Source organism: Saccopteryx bilineata, chromosome 4 (assembly GCF_036850765.1).
Source record: "Saccopteryx bilineata isolate mSacBil1 chromosome 4, mSacBil1_pri_phased_curated, whole genome shotgun sequence".
NCBI classification, from domain to species: Eukaryota; Metazoa; Chordata; class Mammalia; order Chiroptera; family Emballonuridae; genus Saccopteryx; species Saccopteryx bilineata.
This window is the reverse complement of record NC_089493.1, coordinates 92,852,386-92,877,273: the sequence shown is the minus strand read 5'-3', so window position 1 is coordinate 92,877,273 and position 24,888 is coordinate 92,852,386. Positions and strand designations below refer to the sequence as shown.

General features: G+C 37.0%; 1 long non-coding RNA gene and 1 gene segment (V, D, J or C); one reads left to right on the top strand and one right to left on the bottom strand.

Moving 5' to 3' along the window:
- LOC136336050 (T-cell receptor alpha chain constant-like) overlaps nt 1-24,888 on the bottom strand; it is a 503,949-nt gene that overhangs the window by 251,596 nt on the left and 227,465 nt on the right.
- LOC136336053 (uncharacterized) overlaps nt 1-24,888 on the top strand; it is a 153,990-nt gene that overhangs the window by 87,708 nt on the left and 41,394 nt on the right. The gene's annotated exons all lie outside the window — the stretch shown is intronic.

The window sequence follows — 24,888 nt, the reverse complement described above, 5'->3', positions numbered from 1 at the left end:
CTGAAATCATATCAAGCACTTTCTCCGATCACAACGGCATGAAACTAGAAATGAATCACAGCAGAAAAGCTCAAAAATTCTCAAACACATGGAAACTAAATAGCAGGGTGTTAAATAATGAATGGATTAAGAATGAGATCAAAGAAGAAATAAAGAAATTCCTAGAAACGAATGACAATGAGCATACAACAACTCAAAATTTATGGGACACAGCGAAAGCAGTGCTGAGAGGGAAGTTCATAGCACTACAGGCACACTTTCAGAAGCTAGAAAAAGCTCAAATAAACAACTTAACCCTGCATCTAAAAGAATTAGAAAAAGAACAGCAAGTAAAGCCCAAATGTAGTAGAAGGAAGGAAATAATAAAGATCAGAGCAGAAATAAATGACATAGAGGCTAAAGAAACAATACAGAGGATCAATGAAACTAGGAGCTGGTTCTTTGAAAAGGTAAACAAGATTGATGCACCTTTAAGTAGACTCACCAAGAAAAAGAGAGAGAGGACTCAAATAAATAAAATTAGAAATGAGAGAGGAGAAATAACAACTGACACAACAGAAATACAAAATATTTTAAGAAAATACTATGAAGAACTGAATGCCAAAAAACTAGACAACCTAGATGAAATGGACAAATTCCTTGAAATGTACAATCTTCCAAAAATCAATCTGGAAGAATCAGAAAACTTAAACAGACCAATTACACCAAAGGAGATCGAAACAGTTATCAAAAAACTCCCAACAAAGAAAAGTCCGGGGCCCGATGGCTTCACAACGGAATTCTACCAAATATTCAAAGAAGAACTAACTCCTATCCTTCTCAAACTATTTCAAAAAATTCAAGAGGAAGGAAGACTTCCAAACTCCTTTTATGAGGCGAGCATAATTCTGATTCCAAAACCAGGCAAAGACAACACAAAGAAAGAAAATTATAGGCCAATATCTCTGATGAATATAGATGCTAAAATCCTCAACAAAATATTAGCAAACCGGATCCAACAATATATGGAAAAAATCATACACCATGATCAAGTGGGATTTATTCTGGGGAGGCAAGGCTGGTACAATATTCGTAAATCAATCAATGTGATTCATCACATAAACAAAAAGGAGAAAAACCATATGATAATTTCAATAGATGCAGAAAAAGCATTTGATAAAATCCAGCACCCATTCATGATCAAAACTCTCAGCAAAGTGGGAATACAGGGAACATACCTCAACATGATAAAAGCCATTTATGAGAAACCCATAGCCAACATCATACTCAATGGGCAAAAATTAAAAGCAATACCCTTAAGATCAGGAACAAGGCAGGGGTGCCCCCTTTCACCACTCTTATTTAACATAGTCCTGGAAGTCCTAGCCACAACAATCAGACAAGAAGAAGAAATAAAAGGCATTCAAGTTGGAAAAGAAGAAGTAAAACTATCATTATTTGCAGATGATATGATATTGTATATAGAAAACCCTAAAGTCTCAGTCAAAAAACTACTGGACCTGATAAATAAATTCAGCAAGGTGGCAGGATATAAAATCAATACTCAGAAATCAGAAGCATTTTTATACACCAACAATGAACAGTCAGAAAGAGAAATTAAGGAAACAATCCCCTTCACAATTACAACCAAAAAAATAAAGTACCTAGGAGTAAACTTAACCAAGGAGACTAAAGACTTGTACTCGGAAAATTACAAAACATTGATAAAAGAAATCAAGGAAGATACTAACAAGTGGAAGCATATACCGTGCTCATGGTTAGGAAGAATAAACATCATTAAAATGTCTATATTACCCAAAGCAATTTATACATTCAATGCAATACCAATTAAAATACCAATGACATACTTCAAAGATATAGAACACATATTCCAAAAATTTATATGGAACCAAAAAAGGACACGAATAGCCTCAGCAATCTTAAAAAAGAAGAATAAAGTGGGAGGTATCACACTTCCTGATATCAAGTTATACTACAAGGCCATTGTACTCAAAACAGCCTGGTACTGGCATAAGAACAGGCATATAGATCAATGGAACAGAACAGAGAACCCAGAAATAAACCCACAGTTCTATGGACAACTGATATTTGACAAAGGAGGTAAGGAAATACAATGGAGTAAAGACAGCCTCTTTAACAAATGGTGTTGGGAAAATTGGACAGCTACCTGCAAAAAAATGAAACTAGATCACCAGCTTACACCACTCACAAAAATAAACTCAAAATGGATAAAAGACTTGAATGTAGGCCGTGAAACCATAAGCATCTTAGAAGAAAACATAGGCAGTAAGCTCTCCGACATCTCTCGGAGCAATATATTTGCTGATTTATCTCCACGGGGAAGTGAAATAAAAGACAGGATAAACAAATGGGACTATATCAAACTAAAAAGCTTTTGCACAGCTAAAGACAACAAGAACAGAATAAAAAGACAAACTACACAATGGGAGAACATATTTGACAATACGTCTGATAAGGGGTTAATAACCAAAATTTATAAAGAACTTGTAAAACTCAACACCAGGAAGACAAACAACCCAATCCAAAAATGGGCAAAAGAGATGAATAGACACTTCTCCAAAGAGGACATACAGATGGCCAATAGGCATATGAAAAAATGCTCAACATCACTAATCATTAGAGAAATGCAAATTAAAACCACAATGAGATATCACCTTACACCAGTCAGAATGGCGCTTATCAACAAAACAACACAGAATAAGTGCTGGCGAGGATGTGGAGAAAAGGGGACCCTCCTGCACTGCTGGTGGGAATGCAGACTGGTGCAGCCACTGTGGAAAACAGTATGGAGATTCCTCAAAAAACTGAAAATCGAACCGCCTTTTGACCCAGCTATCCCACTTTTAGGAATATACCCCAAGGACACCATAGAACGGCTCGAAAAGGAGAAATGCACCCGCATGTTTGTGGCAGCATTGTTCACAATAGCGAAGATCTGGAAACAGCCCAAGTGTCCGTCAGAGGACAAGTGGATTAAAAAACTTTGGTACATATATACTATGGAATACTACTCAGCCATAAGAAATGATGACATTGGATCATTTACAATAACATGGATGGACCTTGATAACATTATACGGAGTGAAATAAGTAAATCAGAAAAAAAACTGAGATGAATCCATACATAGAAGGGACATAAAAATGAGACTCAGAGACATGAACAAGAATGTGATGGCAACAGGGGTGGGGGGGTTGGGGGAGGGGGGAGGGGGTGAAGAAGGAGAGAGGGGTTAGGGGAGGGGAGGGGCACAAAGAAAACCAGATAGAAGGTGACAGAAGACAATTTAACTTTGCGGGAGGGGTATACAGCACAATCAAATGTCAAAATAATCTAGAGATATTTTCTCTCAACATATGTACCCTGATTTATCAATGTCACTGCATTAAATTTAATAAAAAAATATTGATATTAAAAAAAAATCAATATCTGGCCAAAGCTAAAGCTGAATCTGAATATCAACAAAATAGAATTAAGAAATGCAGAATAAATCTGAAATTTTATCCACAATTTAATTATTATTATCATTGTTTAAGGTTTTAGCATACAAATTTTGAAAGTTTAGCATTATAGTACTGGAACAATAACTACTCAGTACTATTTTTTTAATTAGATTTTTTTATTGAGGTATAATTGATGCATATTAGATTCAATGGACTGTTTATTGTTTGATTGCTCTTGTATTGCGATAATTCACTTTTGCCAAACTTTCTATTAAAAATGGTAATAAAGCAAGATATATTTTGGCTATCTATTCTAGGAGAGGTTATGTCAATGATACATTCATTCCTTTTTCACCTGGACTTAAAGATTTGGTGCAATTGCATTATGGTAAAGTCATTCTTTTTGCAAGGTGTTTTGTGCACTTAACATTGTTCTGGTTTTGATTGTTTTTTTTTTCCCCTTGCTTTGTTCCCAAGCCCTGCAATTATTTTATCCAGTTTCAGAACTGGAAAAATTGCTCTTCAAATATATAAACTTATACTTAAACTAGATGTGATTGGGCTTAACAGTTGAGTATTTACAGACCGTATTTCTGGTTACATAGTAAGTAGCTCAAGACTAGTGGTGTCCATTTGGGAAGTGGCCAGGGGAGGTCTTTGGAATAATAAAAAATAACAAGAAGAAATTTTGTGATTTTGTGTATGTGTGTTTAAAACCTTTATTATTTTCATAGATGGGGAAAAACAAATGACATTGTTATTTATTATGTTTTGTTGATTGCTAAAGTTATCATATAACTCTATAAATTGACTGCCTGCACATTTATACTTCTTTTTGTGAATTGCCCATTTTCCCCTCAAGGATATTAATCTTTTTATTATTGATTTATAAGAAGTTTTAATTATAAGAATACTATCAGTATAATCCCATGGTTCATATTTTAAAATAACTGATGGCAAAGTACTTTTACTCTATTACTAAGCTTGTTGTTTTAATCAATGAGCATAATTGCAGGACAATTTGTTTCCTGCCCCTCATGGACAGGGTTCTGATGAATCTTTCCTTTCCTCGTTTCCAAGATGCAGTTTCACAATGTTCCTTAACCCTGAGACAACAAATCATAAAGTTTGGCCACCTTCCCAAAAGTACTCCAAACTGCAGGGCTCTGTCTCAAGAGGAAACAAATTGTTCACTCTATGCCCATGCCCATTCAGCATCTCTTCTGCCCCTTGGGATTTGTACTCAGCTTCTCCTTTAGTCTTTCTCGCCATGTCGTTAGGAGCACAGAAGTATACAGTCGCACCTGGTATGTGAACATAGAGTTTCTACAGGTGGAAGGAGGTCTTACTTCTAATCTGATAGACCTGGAAATCTTTGTGATCTTTCTTTTAATTTTACTTCATGCTTCAGAGAGAAGCCACTTTAAAAAGTTTTTTAGATATTAGACATATAAAATAAGACTGGAGACTGACAGGTTTTGTATGTGCAGCTTAGTGTCTGGTGCACACCTTAAAAGAGGGTGATATGGTCCTCCATCTGGGTCACCAAGTCTCCGATGGTTTTTCTGAAGAACCAAGGATTTTTATTAGAATAAATAAAAACAGAATTGACTTCAATTAATAAAATAAGAGGTAAGAGAAATTATAAAACCAGCCAGAATTTTAAACTGTCATTTTGCTCACCAGAGAACAACAATATCCCAGGCTGTTCCAGGCCTGGGGGCTGCGGAGAGCAGACTTTTCTCCTGGCTTGGGCTGGTTGTCCACAAGACCTGCCCTGTCTTGGAAGAGCCACACATGTGAGGTTGAGGCTGCTAACATGTACCAGTGGTTGCACATTTCCCCTTTTGGTTTTGGGGAGTTGTTCTTTTAGTTTTTCCAAATGTAAAACTCACTAAACCTCCTGGGTCCTTAGTGGTAGATACAGGTACTGTGATCCCATATAGGAATCTTTCTTATTTTGGATAAGCACACAAGTGCTTCTGCACTGCAGGAAGGAACAAAACAGTAACATCCTACTTTGGGATAAGGAGTAAACATTGAGCATTTCTCACAATTCTTATTGAATTAGTGGCTTGAAGAGGGAAATTCTGGTTTGTGAGACACAGTCTGCCTCTTCTGTGTCTAGCTAATTCAATAGAAATGACTAATGATGATGATGATGATAACTGATACTTATTGAGGCATACTAAGTGCTGGGCATTGGACCAGCGCTTTACATACATTAATGCAAATGACTATAAAAATAGGTGTTAATACTCTTACCATCCCCATTTTACAGATAAGGAACTGATGATCGGAGAGGATAACTAAACTGTCCAGCCCACACACTGCACAAAAGTATTAAAGCCAGGATTTAGCACCAGATCTGTCTATCCATTCCCTGAGTCCACAGGCCTTCTGTTTCTCTTTTGTATGTGCTGTCGATGTTTACTCAATAGATATTCACTAACTTTCAGACACTTTACAGGTCTGTTATGTAGCATATACTTTGAATTATAATGATTGTAGATACTTTAATGTTCTACTTGCTAACTTCGTAAGCGGTTTATTTCATATGTATAATATTTTGTAGTTTGGTAACTTCCATCTTATAATATATACTTTGCATTTGTAATATGGGTAAAATTAGACACAAAATTAGCAAGTTTGTTTTGTTCTTATAATAAAATAACATACTGTTTGTAAAAAAAAAAGAAGTCTCTTATTTTGTTCGACTAATAGCCCCTTTATACATATTTTTTCTTAGGCAGATAGGTCTCTTTTAGTAGCTAGGTCTCTGCCACTGCTGGGGGAATATTACTTAATGGCTTTACACTTAGTCTTCAGATGCTAGGAAGATGGGGCATTTTACCAGATCAGAAGTGGGTGGAGGGGTGATGTGCCACACTAAGTGGCACAGTTAATTCATCCTCACTCTGTACTCCCCAAGGTTGAACTGTTATAAAATTAACGCAAGGCCTTTCTCGTGCTCTTGTTTGTAAAATTTATATCTGGACAATTTGTTTGAGTAATGCAAGTTCAAGCTGAACACCAGGGCCAACTTTGTGGGTGTGAACCCTATCCAGTCACTGAACCTCACACTCAGGAGCTCGAATGCTTAGTTTAAAATTCATTTTGAAATTCTTTATAAGTTTTGAGCAAGAGGTACTACATTTTCACTTTGCACTGGGCCCTGCAAATTATATAAACCACCCTGTTAAAGGCTTATGTCTTCTGGAAACTCAGGAGTATTCTTCTCCATTTGTTGATCGCTCAACCCTGTTCAGCATAATGAGGCAGCAGAGATCCTCATTTCACAGCCATCCACTAAGGCATGTTGCATTCTTATATTCCCTCTGCTCTAAGTTTCACATTATCCTCATCACAGGGCAACTTTGCAAAGTCTGTAACATGCCTAACTTTGAATAATAGGGGTCTTACACAACAGAAGAAGCTCAAATATTTGTCTTCGGGAGAAACCTTTATGACAAACCTTGTCTCTGAAATCTTGTATCTCCTTCTTATCCTTTTCTTGCAAACTCACAGGTCATTTGCGGTCAGAAGATTTGTAAAGGCCATCAAACATGTCTCCATCTGTCCATCAGCAGGAGCAGAAACAACAGCTGCTCTAGAATGAGGTGGTTTGTGTGTGTGTGTGTGTGTGTGTGTATGAAGATTTTGAGCTTAGAGGAACACCAGACAATATCAGTTTGTTAGTTAATATTTACAACAATCTTCCCTGCTTTTATTTTGACGGTCTGTACCCTATTCTCAACATAGCAGCCAGAATGAGACTTTAAAATAGAAGTCAGATCATAATATTTCTTTCTAAAATCCCTCTTGTAGCTCCTCATTTCACCCATTTCTTGGGCATGTTGGGTACTTCCTAACTCAGGACTAAACTTTCCTTTCTCTGAAAAGCCCCTATCCCAGGTAGCCTCATGGTTCACTCCCTAATTTTCCTCAAGTGTTTTCAGAAGATAACCTACTTTGATCACCTTAATTAAAATTACAAGGAGATCTGCTCTCCTGTGGCCCCACCAAAATCTTATTCTTCTTAACCTGCTTGATACTTGTCTCCATAGACTTCCTGTAGAGCTCCAGCCTAGTGCTTTCATTTGTCAATTCTGGAAGAGTGCTGAGGTGGTATCTCAAGACTGGAAGCCATAGGTTCCATCACTTTATAATGCTATAATCAAAGAGCTTGGAGTTCAGGTTCTGTGCCAGGGCAAGGCCTAGTACTTCTCAACAATGCAGTTTAATGAAAGCTCCATGGCTCAAGGTGGGGATCTCTTTCTGAGGCTCTGACATTCGCCCTGCTAGATTACTGTGTGCTATCCCCAGAACATGGGGTGTATACTGCCTTTGGGAAAATCATACATTTGTTCCTTTTTTTATCTTTGTCAGTTCCCTCCAATAAACACTGTTCTAGGTCTGGTATGTATACTGTTTACATGACACATTTTTTATCTTATTTTAAATGTCATAGGAACTTTTGCAAGTGGTTATTATTTTCCCACATTTCTTGATGAGAAAAATGAGGCTTAAGTACATGATGTAACTTGCTTAAGGGCATTGAGCACATAGTAGAAGAGTTTGAATACCAAGGAATGCCTTCTGATATCATCTGGTATTCATGTTATTGAATTATTAGAATCTTCAATTCTATATGTAGTAGGATAATTGTTTCAAATACCATCTGACATATTTTCCTTCTTTAAAATTAATTTTCTCCTGTAACGCTTTTGCCTTAACTATACATCTTATTGACCCAGGAAAGGAAGATTGCAAAAGAATCTGATGAGATAAAAGAATGGAATTCCTGAGTTTGTATTTCAAAATAGACTTAAAAGGTTGTAAGAGGAGAAAACATTTTTAAGGTGTAAGAACCAAGTACCCAATCATATGCATGCTAAGAGCTTGAGAACTTTATTTTCCCTTCTTTTCTTTTCCTTCTCCTTCTCCTTCTTCTTCTCCTCTCCTCCTGCTCTTCCCTCTCCTCCTCTTCCTCCTTCTTCTTCTTCAGAATCTTGAACTAGTAATACTGGTGATAAAAAACCACAAGCCCTGGCCGGTTGGCTCAGTGGTAGAGTGCCGGCCTGGCACGCAGAAGTCCCAGGTTCGATTCCCGGCCAGGGCACACAGGAGAAGTGCCCATCTGCTTCTCCACCCCTCCCCCTCTCCTTCCTTTCTGTCTCTCTCTTCCCCTCCCGCAGCCAAGGCTCCATTGGAGCAAAGATGGCCCAGGCGCTGGGGATGGCTCCATGGCCTCTGCCTCAGGTGCTAGAGTGGCTCTGGTCGCAACAAAGCGATGCCCCAGATGGGCAGAGCATCGCCCCCTGGTGGGCATGCTGGGTGGATTCCGGTCGGGCGTATGCAGGAGTCTGTCTGACTGCCTTCCCGTTTCCAGCTTCAGAAAAATACAAAAAACAAAACAAAACAAAACAAAAAACAACAACAAAAAAACCCCACAAGATAGGTTGGCTATATGAGCCAAAAGGAACCTTTGTCCATTTTCTGTCTGGACCTCTGAAAGGATCCAACTTTGCAAAATGATATACTCTAACATATTATTTTTCAGCCATAGTAGAGTAGAAATAGCACTATGGTCAATTTAAATACTGTCTTCCAAAAATATCTGAAAATATTTTGCTTGCCTGAAGGAAGCTATGAAAAATAGCTGCAAATTGAGAATTGCTGTGCCTGCCAAGGTGACTTCATTAAGGAAGGTGCATGGTGCAGAGACCAAGTGAAGAACATGGATGAATCTCAACAAGAAATGAGGTAAGAGTCAGATGGCTGGGAGAAACTGAAGAGTTTGCATTCCGAGTCTTAAGAAAATTCCTAGAAGCTGCCACATGATATCTAAGCTTACATTTCATTGACCAGAACTTAGTTTACAGCCATACCTCGCTGCAAAGCAATCTGGGCAACACAGATTTTATTCAAAGGCAGAAAAAAAAGAGAAAGAAAGCAGAATGGATATGGAAGAAAAAAATAACAGGTTGTACCACACAAGATGAAGAAGGACATTATATAAATATAATAATAAAAACATAGAAGAAATGGCTGATTTCCTGGACAATATGCTAAAAGATGGATCTTAGGGAGATATGTCATAAGTCATACATACCAAAAACACTGAAGCTAAATAAATGAAATAAAAGCAATTTGCAAGAAGAACTTGACAAAATAAGGGGAACATTTCAATAGTTCTCTTTCAGAATGTGACAGATTAAATATAAAACAAAATAAGGACATAGAAGAATTTAATAATACAATAAAAATGTTAAGTACATAGATACACACACATATATAAATTCATAGTTTTCAAATAAAGTTAATTATGATTATGTACTTGGCCTCAAAGTAAACCTTAAACATTTTTTGAAATACTTTTATATATGTGCTTTATAGGCACATTCTCTGACCATAATCTAATTAAGACAAACATATTAAAAAGGTGAAAATATTAACTTTTAATATAAATGTATGAATTTCTAGATAAATGTAGAGCAGAGACAAAATCAAAACAAACAAACAAACCAAGAATGTCAAAAGCAAACAAAAAGAATAGTTCACTTCAAAACTGTGGGACACATGATAGGTATATTTAGTGGAGAAGTATTAGTCTTGAATGCCACTTCTAGGACTTAAATAGCACAACTGAGAAGTTTCTCCTTTCTGGTCCTTACAATGAATGAATTTGGTAACCGGTACATTTGATCAGAAAAAAGCTTTGAGAGTTTCATGGAAATTCTTGTTAGTAGAAACTTCAGCCATTGGCAGCAACTGCTGGAAGCTGGGATTAACATCCCTGGGAACCTTCATAAAGGACCCACTGGGGTGAAAATATTTAGTTTAGCATGTTGTAGAAATTGTCATCTTTGGTAATATTTTCTTATCACACCACCACACCCTTAAAATCAACTGGCTCAGTTTTGAATCCCTGAGTTGTACCTTTTAGTAAAACACACAATGACACAGTTTTAGTAGACATAAGTGATTTTAGAAGAAGGAAATAAAAATCTTGGTACTCTTAAATTGGGAAGGAGTTGGTAAGGGAGGTGAGAGAAACTTAGTTTTTTACTTTAAATTTCAAATGAATAGATTTCTTAGAAGTGTCTGAGTCATATTCATCTATCTAATTGGAGTTACTTATATTCTTAACTTTAAGAAACCCAAGAGTTAGTCTTCAGAATCTGAATCCTCTATACTAAGGGAGAGGTGTGGGAGGTAGTTGGTACTTGTTCCTTTAGTAGTAAGTTCGATTGGATCGAGCAATGATTATTTTTCTCTCGTGAAACGATTTTCAACATTGAAATCAGAGTGTGGTGACATGATATGAAATGCTATCATATCATGATATGATATGATATCTTACAACATGGAAAGGTTGTAAGAAATTTGATAGAAATCACTGTTTTTGATTATGTAACAATACAAAGGTCAAGTTCAAGTAAAACTTCCTTGACAAGAAGTTATTGACAAGAAAGCTTGCTTTGACAATAATTAAGGAAAGTTGAAATTTAAGATAATTATTCATATTAATAAATACAAGTTCTTTTAGCCTAATCTATGAGTGGAATTTCTGCTTGACTCAGAGAAGGATGTAACTAAGTCAGTTTTTCATGTCAAATTTTATTTTGTCTGAATATGGAAGTCCTTAAAGTCAGTGCTGTAGGTTTTATGTGGAGACAGGAGCTTTTAGTCTGCTACTGATCTTCACCTGCAAAAAAATCTCTGTGCATGCCATTTAGCCTGTGAGAACTCTGGAGTAATTGGAGAAGTGTGTGTGTGTGTGTTTTAATGTGTTGTTGCTTAGAAAGGTGCGAATGCTGAAATGTTAATTATATATTATATCATAATTTCTGAAATATATTTACTTAAAAGACTTGCCAAATTGAGATTACTTTTCTGAAAGTTTGGGAGGAAAATCTTAACAGCACTAGTATCTGAGGTACTGATTAGGACTTGTTCATCTCACTGGTAAAACAGAAAAACTTGTTTTCAACTATTTTATATGAAATTGAATTTGGTATTTCCCATAAAATGATTTTTTCTAACAATAAAATTTACTCTAGTAGCCAAAAAAGAGAAAGTTTAAATAAATTTCACAATTTAATATAATAAAAACAAACAAAAATGAAAGGAAAAGAAGAGGAAACTGGTGGATAATATAGAAAAAAAATATTATTCTGACTGTCAAGAATGCTCAGTCTTCATTTTATGAATTTGATTCCAAAGGCAAGAGAAGTGAAGGCAAAAATTAATGAATGGGACTACATCAGACTAAGAAGTTTTTGCTCAGCAAGAGAAACTGATAACAAAATAGACAGCCAACTAAATGGGAAATGATATTTTCAAACAACAGCTCAGATAAGGGTCTAATATCCAAAATATACAAAGAACTCATAAAACTCAACAACAAACAAACAATCCAATAAAAAAATGGGAAGAGGACATGAACAGACACTTCTCCCAGGAAGAAATATAAATGGCCAACAGATATATGAAAAGATGCTCATCTTCTTTAGTTATTAGAGAAATGCAAATCAAAACTGCAATGAGATATCACCTCACACCTGTTAGATTAGCTATTATTAACAAGACAGGTAATGGTAAATGTTGGAGAGGCTGTGGAGAAAAAGGAACCCTCATACACTGTTGGTGGGAATGTAAAGTAGTACAACCATTATGGAGGAAAGTATGGTGGTTCCTCAAAAAACTGAAAATAGAACTACCTTATGACCCAGCAATCCCTCTAATGGGTATATACCCCCAAAACTCAGAAACATTGATACGTAAAGACACATGCAGCCCCATTTTCATTGCAGCATTGTTCACAGTGGCCAGGACATGGAAACAACCAAAAAGCCTGTCAATAGATGACTAGATAAAGAAGATGTGGCACATATGCACTATGGAATACTACTCAGCCATAAGAAATGATGACATCAAATCATTTACAGCAAAATGGTGGAATCTTGATAACATTATACAAAGTGAAATAAGTAAATCAGAAAAAACCAGGAACTGCATTATTCCATACGTAGGTGGGACATAAAAGTGAGACTAAGAGACATTGACAAGAGTGTGGTGATTACGAGGGGAGGGGGGAGAGGGAGAGGGAAAGGGGGAGGGGGAGGGGCACAAAGAAAACTAGATAGAAGGTGACAGAGGACAATCTGACTGGGTGATGGGTATGCAACATAATTTAACGACAAGATAACCTGGACCTGTTATCTTTGAATATATGTATCCTGATTTATTGATGTCACCCCATTAAAAAAATAAAATTATTAAAAAAAAAAGAATGCTCAGTCTTGACATAAATCCAGGTATGATCCAAAGATTAAATTTTCCTGAGATTTCACCCTGAAATGTCTTTAGGAGGTATTCCTATATAGTAAGGACCTTGAGTCTGTGAAAAGGGTCTCACAAGGATGTTGGATTATAATTCACAAGGATGTTGGGATTATAATTGCAAGTGATAGAGAGGCAAAGAAACAGCTAAATTGGGTAAGCTTTTGTTTTGTTTTGTTTTTGTTTAGTTTTGTTGACTGGTACTTCAGTGAGCATTTTATTTTTCCAAAATCATTCCCGGAACTGAGAAAGTTGCTCATTTGTTGACCTCATTCTACAGATGTGGAAACAGTGGAGGAGAGAATATATTTTTCTCACAAAAAGTAGGGGATATTTTATTGCTTCATATTTATTTTGAAATATCCCTTAAATTTTGTGAGCAGAATAGTAAATTCTACATTCAAACACAGTCACTGCTGGTATTTACACAGAGCTCCCTTTTTCTCAGCTTCATCTGGTCTGAGGTGAGACACTACCATGCTCATGTCTCTTATAAGCTTTCATTTTCCTTTTAACCCTCAAAATTAAAAAGGGGAAGAGTCATTAGAAATCTGATTTGCTAAAATAAGAGAAGCTTCCTTATGGCACTCTTGTTCAATCTCTTCTTTTAAAAAGTTAACAAATGAGCTCTCAGGGTTCTCAATTAACTGTTTTACAGAAGTCTGTTTAAAATGCTGCTTGGGTAATATTGGAAGATAATAGAGTCTTTTCTGTTTCCTGTTCTGTTCCCTCTTGTCCATAGCCACAGTTAAATGTGAGTGATAAGTAGTCTGTGTATCAATCTCTGACTTTTTTTCTCTCACAGTATCAGTAAGATTCTTAGCTAAATGGGAGGCACCTGTATCTTTGTAACTTGCAGCACAATTGAAGCAACATGTCATTGATGAAGCTTCCACATTTATGAATTTGGAATGATAAAGAAACTTTTTAGTCAAAAGCTTCTTCTCTTGTAGCATATTTCTTCTATATACGCAGTCAATAACTGGGTCTATTATTTTGTATTTATCAACCATATGGAGCCTCCCTCATTCACACACACACAAATCATGTGCTGTAGCTATGAAGTTTAAATGAGAAAATATAAGGGAAGAACAGAAAAGTGGGAGCACTGACACCTTTGTACCAGGTAGTGCTGCTGTGTTGGACACTCCATCATAAAATTTTTATTCAAGGACTATAATTCCAAATGAAATGTACAATATAAATTCATCTTTGTTTTTATTATTGTAGCCATGCATTGCTCCTCATACGTTCCTGAGGGATGAAGAAAATGGATTGCAAGTTATAGAGGCAAACACTACTGTATATGCAATGGCCAGAACAAACTCCCCCACGTGTTTTGGCCTGTGAGGACTTTACAGATGTTCACAGAAACATATGGGGGTCTATAATTCCACATAGTGGAAGGATCTCATTTCAGCTTGGATTTCAATTAGTAACTAACCCAGTCTACTGACAGCATTACCACAACAGAGAATAAAAGAGCATAAAAAACCACCAGTCTCAAGACACAGACTCTACAGATAGAGGAAGGAGCAGAGCTGTAAAACAGTACCACTGCCCTTGGGCGGTTAGAAATGCAAGCATGGACATTTGCAGAATAATTATAGGGAAGAAAAAACCTCTAAAACTATAAAGAATTGCTATTATGACTTTGAGAGAATGTATAAGCAAATACCAGAAATATTCTGGAGTTTCCCAAGGGTATTTGAACCAGCCAGTAACTTCCCACTGCAAACTCTTTCGGGACTAGAATATTATAAAGCAAGCAGAGGCACAGCAGGACTTAGAAGAAGATAAACTTAGGTTATATCAAAGTAGATGCTACTTTCTTTGCCATTTAACTAAGTATTTTCACCAATGTCTTAACAGGGAAATTAGAACTTTATATGTAATTTTATTTCATTGTATTAGATTGTATTTAATTCACTTGTTTCACAAAAGTCTATAGCAAAGTGCCTACCAGTGATAATGTTTGGGTTAATTCTATTACTCAGTAAGAAAATCCCATAAAGCCATGTAGATTCTTTACCTTAGAAAGGGAAGTTGGCACTATGAAACCATTATGGGTGGCCTCTCAGAAAACTGGCATAGATCACCTTGGAGAATCTCATTTGTGGATAAATACCCTTGAGTAACTGAAGGTAGCCTTGGTTAGAAAGGGGCTTCAGTATCTTTAGGTATTCTTAAAAGTATCTTTCCTAAAGAAGGTCAGTTTATAACTCTACTGCCACTCCAGAAAAAGTGAGGGTAATCAGACCCTTTGGGTCTGAGACATGCAAAAACAAAATATATTTATCATATTAGTATGGATCCCAGAAGATGGAAAAGCGATGTTGTGTGGGCCAATGATACGAATGCAAGAACCACTCTGAACCCAGCATTGTTTGGTTTTCTGGGGGTCTGGTGTTGGCCATGCATGTCTATGAAGAACATGAACAACAGAGAATTCTGCAGCCTGGGGAGCCTGAGGCATGAGGCATCTTTGGCCAAGCTGACCCGAAGGAGTAAAGCTGCCCTTCAGGGCAGGGGTAGTCAACCTTTTTTTGTTTTATTTATTTATTAAATGAATTTTAATGGGGTAACTTTGATAAATCAGGGTACATCTGTTCAGAGAAAACATCTCCAGATTATTTTGACATTTGATTATGTTGCATACCCCTCACCCAGAGTCAAATTGTCTTCCGTCACCTTCTATCTGGTTTTGTTTGTACCACTCCCCCCCCCGCCCCCCCACCCCGGTTATCATCACATTCTTGTCTATGTTTCTGAGCACTGCTGGCGGGAATGCAGACTGGTGCAGCCACTGTGGAAAACAGTATGGAGATTCCTCAAAAAATTAAAAATCAAACTGCCTTTTGACCCAGCTATATCACTGTTAGGAATATACCCTAAGAACACCATAGAACTGTTCCAAAAGGAGAAATGCACCCCCATGTTTATGGCAGCATTGTTCACAATAGCAAAAATCTGGAAACAGCCCAAGTGTCCGTCAGTGGACGAGTGGATTAAAAAGCTTTGGTACATATATACTATGGAATACTACTCAGCCATAAGAAATGATGACATCGGATCATTTACAATAACATGGATGGACCTTGATAACATTATATGGAGTGAAATAAGTAAATCAGAAAAAACTAGAAACTGTATGATTCCATACATAGATGGGACATAAAAATGAGACTCAACCTTTTTATACCTACCGCCCACTTTTGTATCTCTGTTAGTAGTAAAATTTTCTAACTGCCCACTGGTTTCACAGTAATGGTGATTCATAAAGTAGGGAAGTAATTTTATAAAATTTATAAAGCAGTTACAGCAAGTTAAAGCATATAATAATAATTACTTACCAAGTACTTTATGTCAGGTTTTTGCTAAGTTTGGCAGAATAAATCTTTATAAAACAACTTACTATAGTTAAATCTATTGTTTTATTTATATATACTTTGGTTGCTCCGCTACCACCCACCATAAAAGCTGGAATGCCCTCTAGTGGTGGTAGGGACCAGGTTGACTACCACTGCTTCAGGGGCTGGATCAGTGCATCCAGCATTTCCTCTCAGATGTTGGGGAGACTGAGTGTCAACAAAAAACAAGGCAGAAGTCAACTGGAAGGCCCACTGTTTGGGAGGTGCACTCCTTTCTGAACTACCAAAGTCTCCTGGATTCCTACAGAGGTCCAGGGCAGGTATGCGGAAGGCCTCAAGAAGGAAATACTGATCTTCTTGCTTATTTGGCAGGTAGTCATTCTAACAATCAGTTCAAAAAATAAGATACATGAAAGCATTTGTACCCTAAGTTTGTAGACTAGGCATATGCTTAACATTTTTATTCAATAGATTTATTATTTATAATTTTATTATTCATAATTTATTATGTATAATTTATTATTAACTATTCAATAGTTCAGGTCTTTTCAATTTTCTTTTTTTTAAAAGAGAGAGAAGAGAGAGAGAGACAGAGACAGATAAGAAGAGAGATGAGAAGCATCAACTCTTAGCTGTGACACTTTCGTTGTTCACTGATTGCTTTTCATATGTGCCTTGACCGGAGAGGTGTATGGTGTGTGGGCTTCCAGCCAAGCCAATGACCTTTGCTCAGGCCAGTGACATTGGGCTCCAGTCAGCAACCAAGGGATCATGGGACAATCTTGTGCTCAAGCTGGATGAACCTGAGCTCAAGCCAGTGACCTTGGGGTTTGAACCTGGGTTCTCAGCACCCCAGGTTGATGCTCTATTCACTATGCCACCACGTGGTCAGGTTTAATTTTTGTTTTGAAGTCCTATAAGAGCATTGTGTTAAATAGATATCTAGATCAGATTAATATTACCTGAACTGTAGTCAATATTTTCTGCAGAAAAAACTAGGTAAGGAGCCTCTCATAGAATATTCTTTTTTTCTTAATTTTTAATTTATTGTGGATTCAAGTGTCCCACTGATTATGACTCCCTCACCCCCACCCCTGTGTCCCTTTTTATACCCCCTTTGCACCCCTCCCCCTAACTCCCTCTCCCCTTCCCTCTAGGATTTGCTGTCTGTTATCTATATCTCTGTGTTATGTATATATAATTTCACTAATCCCTTTACCTTCTTTGATCCCATCCCCTCATCCCCTTTCCCTCTGACTGCTGTCCTTCTGGTCCCTGTGACTCTGCCTCTGCCTCTACTCCATTCCTCAATTCACTTTGTTCACTAAAAACCACATATAGGTGAGATCATATGATATTTTTCTTTCTCTGTCTGGCTTATTTCACTTAGCATAATAATCTCCAGGTCCATCCATGCTGTCACAAAAGGTAAAATTTCCTTCTTTTTAACAGCTGCATGGTATTGCATTGTCTATATGTACCACTGCTTTTTAATCTACTCTTCCACTTACAAACACTTGGGCTGTTTTCAGATCTTGGCTATTATAAACAATGCTGCAATAAACACGGGGGTGCATATCTTCTTTAGAATCAGTGATTTGGTATTCTTAGGATATATTTCTAAAAGTGAGATAGCTGGGTCAAAAGGCAGTTCCATTTTTAATTTTTTGAGGAAACCCCATACAGTTCTTTCCAGTTGCTGCACAAGTCAGCATACTCCACATCCTTGCCAGCACTTACTGTGTGTTGTTTTGTTAATGAGTGCCATTCAGACAGGCGTGAAGTGGTATCTCATTGTGGTTTTAATTTGCATTTCTCTGATGATTAGTAACATTGAACATTTTTTCATATGCCTGTTGGCCATTTGTATGTCCTGTTTAGAGAAGTGTCTATTCAGTTCTTTTGCCCATTTTTTAAATTGGATTGTTTGCCTTCCTGGTGTTGAGTTTTACAAGTTCTTTATAAATTTTGGTTATTAACCCCTTATCAAACGTATTGATGAATATGTTCTCCCATTGTGTGGGTTGTCTTTTTATTTTGTTCATGTTGTCTTTTGCTGTGCAAAAGCTTTTCAGTTTGATACAGTCCCATTTGTTCATCTTGTCCTTTATTTCACTTGCCTGTGGAGAAAAATCAGCAAATACATTGCTACAAGAGATATTGAAGAGTTTACTGCCTATGTTTTCTTCCAAGATGTTTATGGTTTCACAACTTACATTTAAATCTTTTATCCATTTTGAGTTTATTTTTGTAAATGGTGTAAGTTGGTAGTTTAGTTTCATTTTTTTTTGCATGTACCAGTCCAATTTTCTGAACACCATTTATTAAAGAGACTGTCTTTACTCCATTGTATGCTGTTACCACCTTTGTCAAATATTGACCATAATTGACCATAAAGGTGTGAGTTTATTTCTGGGTTCTCTGTTCTGTTCCATTGATCTGTATGCCTGTTCTTAAGCCAGTAACATTGAGTACAATGGCCTTGTATGATAGTATAACTTGATATCAGGAAGTGTGAGACTTCCCACTTTACTCTTCATTTTCAAGGTTGCTGAAGCTATTCGTGTTCTTTTGTGGTTCCATATAAATTTTGGAATATTTGTTCTATATCTCTGATGTATGTCATTGGTATTTTAATAGGAATTGCATTGAATTAATAATTGCTTTGGGTACTATAAACATTTTAATGATGTTTATTATTCCTATCCATGAACACAGTATATGCTTCCAGTTGCTGTATCTTCCTTGATTTTCTTTATCAATGTTTTATAATTTTCTGAGTACAATTCTTTAACCTCTTTGGTAAATTTACTGCTAGGTACTTTATTTTTTTGTTGCAATAGTGAAGGGGATTGGTTTCTTAATTTCTCTTTCAGATAGTTTATTGTTGGTATATAAAAATGCCACTGATTTTTTATATTAATTTTATATCCTGCTACCTTGCCAAATTCATTTATTATGTGTAGTAGTTTTTTTTAACTGAGACTTTAGTGTTTTCTACGTACAGTATCATGTCATCAGCAAATAATGGCAGTTTTACTTCTTCTTTTCCAATTTGAATGCCTTTTATTTCTTCTTCTTATCTGATTGCTATGGCTAAGACTTCCAGAATTATGTTGAATAAGAGTGGTGAAAGGGGGCATCTGCCTTGTTCCTGATCTTAAGAGGGTTGCTTTTATTTTTTGCCCATTGAATATGATGTTAGCTGTGGTTTGTCATAGATGGCCTTTATCATGTTGAGGTATGTTCCCTATATCTCCACTTTGCTGAGAGTTTTGATCATAAATGGGTGATAGGTTTAATCAAGAGCTTTTTCTGTCTCTATTGATATTACCATGTGATTTTTCTCCTTCCTTTTGTTTATGTGATGAATCACATTTATTGATTTGTGAATATTGTACCAGCTTTGCCTCCCCAGAATAAATTCCACTTAGTCATAATGCATAATTCTTTTTATGTATTGCTGGATCTGGTTTGTTAATATTTTGGTGAGAATTTTAGCATCTAAGTTCATCAGGGATATTGGTCTAGTTATTTTTCTTGGTAGTGTCTTTTCTTGGTTTTGGAATCAGTATTATGTTCTCCTCATAAAAGGAATTTGGAAGTCTTCCCTCCTCTTGAATTTCTTGAAATATCTTGAGAAGGATAAAAGTTTGTTCTTCTTTCAATATTTGGTAAAATTTGCCTGTGAAGCCATCTGGCCCAGGACTTTTGTCTGTTGGGAGTTTTTTGGTAACTGTTTCAATCTCATTTAATGAAATCAGTCTGTTTAGGTTTTCTGATTCTTCTAAATTGATTTTTGAAAGATTATATGTTTCGAGAAATTTGTCCATTTCACCTAGGTTGTCTAATTTTATGGCATACAATTCTTCATAATATTTTCTTACAATCCTTTGTATTTCTGTGGTGTCAGTTGTTACTTCTCCTCTTTCATTTCTAATTTTATTTATTTGAGTCCTCTTTCTTTTCTCTTGATGAGTCTAGTTAAAAGTTCATCAATCTGTTTACCTTTTCAAAAAACCAGCTCTTGGTTTTATTGATTTTCTGTATTTTTTTTTAGCCTCTATGTCATTTATTTTTATTCTGATCTTCATTATTTCCTTCCTTCTACTTTCTCTGGGTTTTACTTGCTGTTCTTTTTCTAGTTTTTTTTTAGATGCAGGGTTAAATTGTTTTATTTGATCTTTTTCTAGCTTCTTAAGATATGCCTGTAGTGCTATGAACTTCCCTCTCAGGACTGCTTTTTCTGTGTCCCATAAATTTTGAGTTGTTGTATGTTCATTTTTATTTGTTTCAAGAAAAATTTTTATTTCTTCCTTGATCTCATTATTAAACCATTCATTATTTAATAACATGCTATTTAGTTTCCAAGCATTTGAGTGTTTCTTATTTTTTATGTTGTAGTTGATTTATAGTTTCATGCCATTATGATCCGAGAAGATGCTTGATATGATTTCAATCTTCTTAAATTTATTAAGACTTGTTTTGTGTACTAACATGTGGTCTATCCTAGAGAATGTACCATGAGCACTTGAAAATAGTGTATATTCTGCTACTTTAGGGTGAAAGGTTCTGAAGGTATCTATTAAATCAAGCTGATCTAGTGTGTCCTTTAAGTCTGCTGTTTCTTTGTTAATTTTCTTTCTTGAGGATCTATTCAGTGATGTTAGTGTGGTATTAAAATCCCCTACTATTATAATATTGCTGTTGAGCTTGCCCTTTATGCCCATCAAAATCTGATTTATATATTTAGGTGCTTTTATATTAGGTGCATAGATATTTATAATGGTTATATTTTCCTGTTGGATTTCTCCCTTTATCATTATGTAGTGACCTTTTTTATCCCTTACTATAGCCATTGTTTTAAAGTCTATTTTGTCTGATATAAGTATTGCTACCTCAGTTTTTTTTTTCATTTCCATTTGAATGAAATATTTTTTTCTATCCATTTACTTTCAGTCTATGTGTATCTTTTGTTTTGAGGTGTGTCTCTGTGGACAGCATATATACGGGTCCTGTTTTCTAATCCACACAGCTACCCTATGTCTTTTGATTAGAGCATTTAATCCATTTACATTTGTTATTATTGATATGTAGTTGCTTATTGCCATTTTATTCTTTAAATCTACATTCCTCTTTTACTACATTTCTCCACCCTTTGTTCTGTTACAGCAGGCCCCTTAACATTTCTTGTAGCATTGGTTTAGTTGTAATAAATTTCTTGAGGTTTTTTTTTTTTTTTTTTTTTTTTGTCTGGGAAGCTTTTTATTTCTCCTTCAGTTTTAAATGATAGCCTTGCTGGATAGAGAAGTCTTGGTTGTAGGCTCTTGTTTTGTATTGTTTTGAATATTTCTTGCCATTCCCTTCTGGCCTCTAATGTTTCTGTTGAGAAGTCAGATGTCATTCTTATGGGGGCTCCTCTGTAGGTAATAGACTGCTTTTCTTTTACAGCTTTTAGTATTTTTCTTATCTCTTAATTTTTGTATTTTAATTATTATGTGTCTTGGTCTTGGCCTTTTTGGGTTCATCCTTAATAGAACTCTCTGTGCTTCTTGAACTTGTGTGACTTTTTCTTCATCAATTTAGGGAAGTTTTTCAGCTATGATTTTTTTCAATCAGATTCTCTATCCCTTGTTCTTTCTCTTCCTCTTCAGGAACTCCTATAATCTGGATGTTATTTCTCTTTATGTTGTCACAGAGGTCTCTTAGATTTTCCTCAGACTCTGTGAGCCTCTTTTCTTTTTGCTGCTCTGCTTTTGTGCTTTTGTTTATCTTGTCTTCTAACTTGCTGATTCGATACTCAGCTTCATCTAAACTTCTTTTAATTTCTTCCAGTGTGGTCTTCATTTCTGATATTGTATTTGTCATTTCTGACTGATTCTTTTTCATTATTTCAATGTCCTTTTTAATACTTGCTATGTCTTTATTTAGGTGCTCATTATGTCCATCCATTGTTGCTCTAAGATCTTTGAGCATCCTAACAATCATTATTTTAAACTCTGCATCCAGTAATTTGGTTATTTCCTTCTCATTCAAATCTTTTTCTGGGGATTTCTCTTGTTGATTCATTTGGGTTGCATTTCTCTACCTTCTCATTTTGTCTGTGTATAAAAAGAGTGTGGCCACAGAAGTCTGATGTGTGTGGCCTCTGGGTTCCCTAAGTGTAATCTGTTTGCAGTCATACTATCCCTTGTGTTGCAGCCTTGGGTGTTCGAGAATGGACATTGCCGGCACTGGCCTGCCATTGTAGTTGCTGCAGTTTCTGCCTCACCTCTGTGGGCAGGACTGTGTTTATATGCCCAGGCTACAAGCCTTGGATGGCCCAGCCTCTGCACCTCCCCTGAGGGAAGGACTGCGCTCATGTGCCTGGGTTACAAACCCTGGCTGGCCCTCAGCCTTTGCCCTGCTCCCACAGGTGGGACTGCACTTGCACGCTGGGTTAACAAGTCTCGGCCCCATGGGCAGGGCTGCACTCTTGTGCCCAGCCACAAGTCTCAGCTGGTTTCCTGGCTTTCGCCTTGCTCCTGTGGGCAGGACTGCAGGCAGCAGGACTGCTCTCATATGCCTGGTCCACAGCCGCGGTTTAGACCACTTTCATGTGCCACTTCTGCCACCGTGGCCACCCTTGGCCTTTGCCCCCACCAGGCGGGACTGCGCTTGTGCCCAGCCTCAGTTGTGGCTGGCCCCAGCTTCTGCCCCTGTGGGCAGGACTGCACTTATGTCTGGGCTGCAGCCATGGTCTACCCTCAGTTTCTGCCCCCGCTGATGGGACCATGCTTTTGTATCCCACTGCTGCCCACTCTCTGGCAAGCACTCAGCAGTGTGAGGGTGGTGATGCAGCTCAGACCTTAGAACTCAATATTATATCCCTGATGGCTCCCTGCTTCTAAGTGATTCTTTGCTTTGATTGCTGCAGGAGAGCTGTTTGACTGATGACTTGCTTCCCTTTTCTGGTGTTGCTGGTTCCAGGAAAAGTATTCACTTTAGATTTTGGGAATGACTCAGTCTAGGGTTTAGGGTGGCTGTCCCTCAAAATGTTGCTCCCTGTGCCTCCTAGATTACACTCTCTTCCTGCTACTCCAGTCCTTTCAGCTCTCCCTGTTCCCGGGAACCCTGAGTGAGTGGTTGTGAGGGGGACTGGTTGTGAAAGAGGTTTTCAGTGCGGACCCTTTAAGATGCATCCTGGGTCTGAGAAGTCTGTCTCTTTCTCGCAAATAGTATCCTGGCTTGTTTCACAACTAAATACTGTTCATATGTCTCTTCTAGGCTTTGTGGCTGTAGGCTGGGGCTTCGGTCCTGGGGCCCAGGACCCTTCCCTCTCCACTAAACTCACCTCCTGTCATGTGAGTCCCTCCAGGCTGCTGCTCACTCCTGGGAGCTGGCCAGGCCTCTTTGCATCTCTGCTTTTCCTACCAGTCTCAGTGTGGCTTCTTCAGTGATCCTTGATTAAACAGTCATCTTAGTTTAGTCCAATGTTGGTTTTTCCAGATGATTGTTCTTAAAATTCAGTTGCAATCCACTTTGGTTTTGGGAGGTGGAAATTGGTATGTCCGCCTACTCCATCACCATCTTGCTGCCGCCTAATAATTTAATCTTGTTAAATACCATGTAATGCCTGTGGTCCAGGAGCTTATCAGAATTGTTGTGTGACATGAATGAAAATTTTGTAAAAATAAATATCTTATTTAAAAATATTAGGTATCATTCTCAGAGAAACAGAACAAGTAGGATGCATGTAGAAGGAGATTTCAAATTTTTTTCTTTTTATGAAAATGTCACAGTAAAGAAAATAAAAGTTAAAAATACCATGTTTTCTCATTCATTTCAAAATTTTACTTGCAGGAAGAGATACAGAGATAGTGAGCTAAACCTCAATGCTTTGGCTTCTGCAGCAAGGGTGGGTCAAAGCTGCACCTGCAGGGTTGGACACAGACTGAAAGTAGGCGGAGATTACTGTGCATCAACTGCATAGAAGTAGGTGGCAGAGAGACTTCGTTGGAGAACTGTGATATGCAGGCTGCTGTGATGGGCTTTGGTATGATAAAGGAGCTGTAATTGCCCCTCCTTCTTCACTACTCCATTTGAGACCAAGAAAAACAGAAAGCCCAGGCTTTTCCCCAGAGCCTGTCTGTAACATACAATCTGTCTAAAGTAGTGCTTGAATGATTGCAGTAGATAGTAGTCTTCTCCCTCATGGGTGCTCAGGGATGCAGGCCTTTTCTCTACTTTCACCTCTTTACTTAACCCTGTTTATAAATAACATTTTAGAAAGAATTAATTAATTATTGCTTTAATCCAGTTCTTCCCCAGGGAACCTCAAATGAGTCACACTGAACCTTGCCTCTACATCTGAACCTTGTATTACAATTTCTTTACCCTCATGATTCCCTTTCCAATAAACCCTCAACTCACTGTCTAATTGAAGGCACAGAATTGCTGCTAATAGCTTCTTTTTTTTCTTCTTTTTCTCTTTCTGTTCAGTACACTGAAGACTCAGATTTAGATGCTTTGAAAGCAAGCCAGGGGTCTTAAAATATGTAGTTTTTTCTTTCTTTACAAAAATATGAATTCAATAGCTTGTTCTAACCAATTAGGATTACTTCAGGCAATTCATTCAGTTCTTTCATTTTTGTTTTAAAAATATTTTTTGAAAAAAGGTTTTTTTATTTGTGAGTGGGAACAGTGACCCCTTCAGGAATTTAGAGAA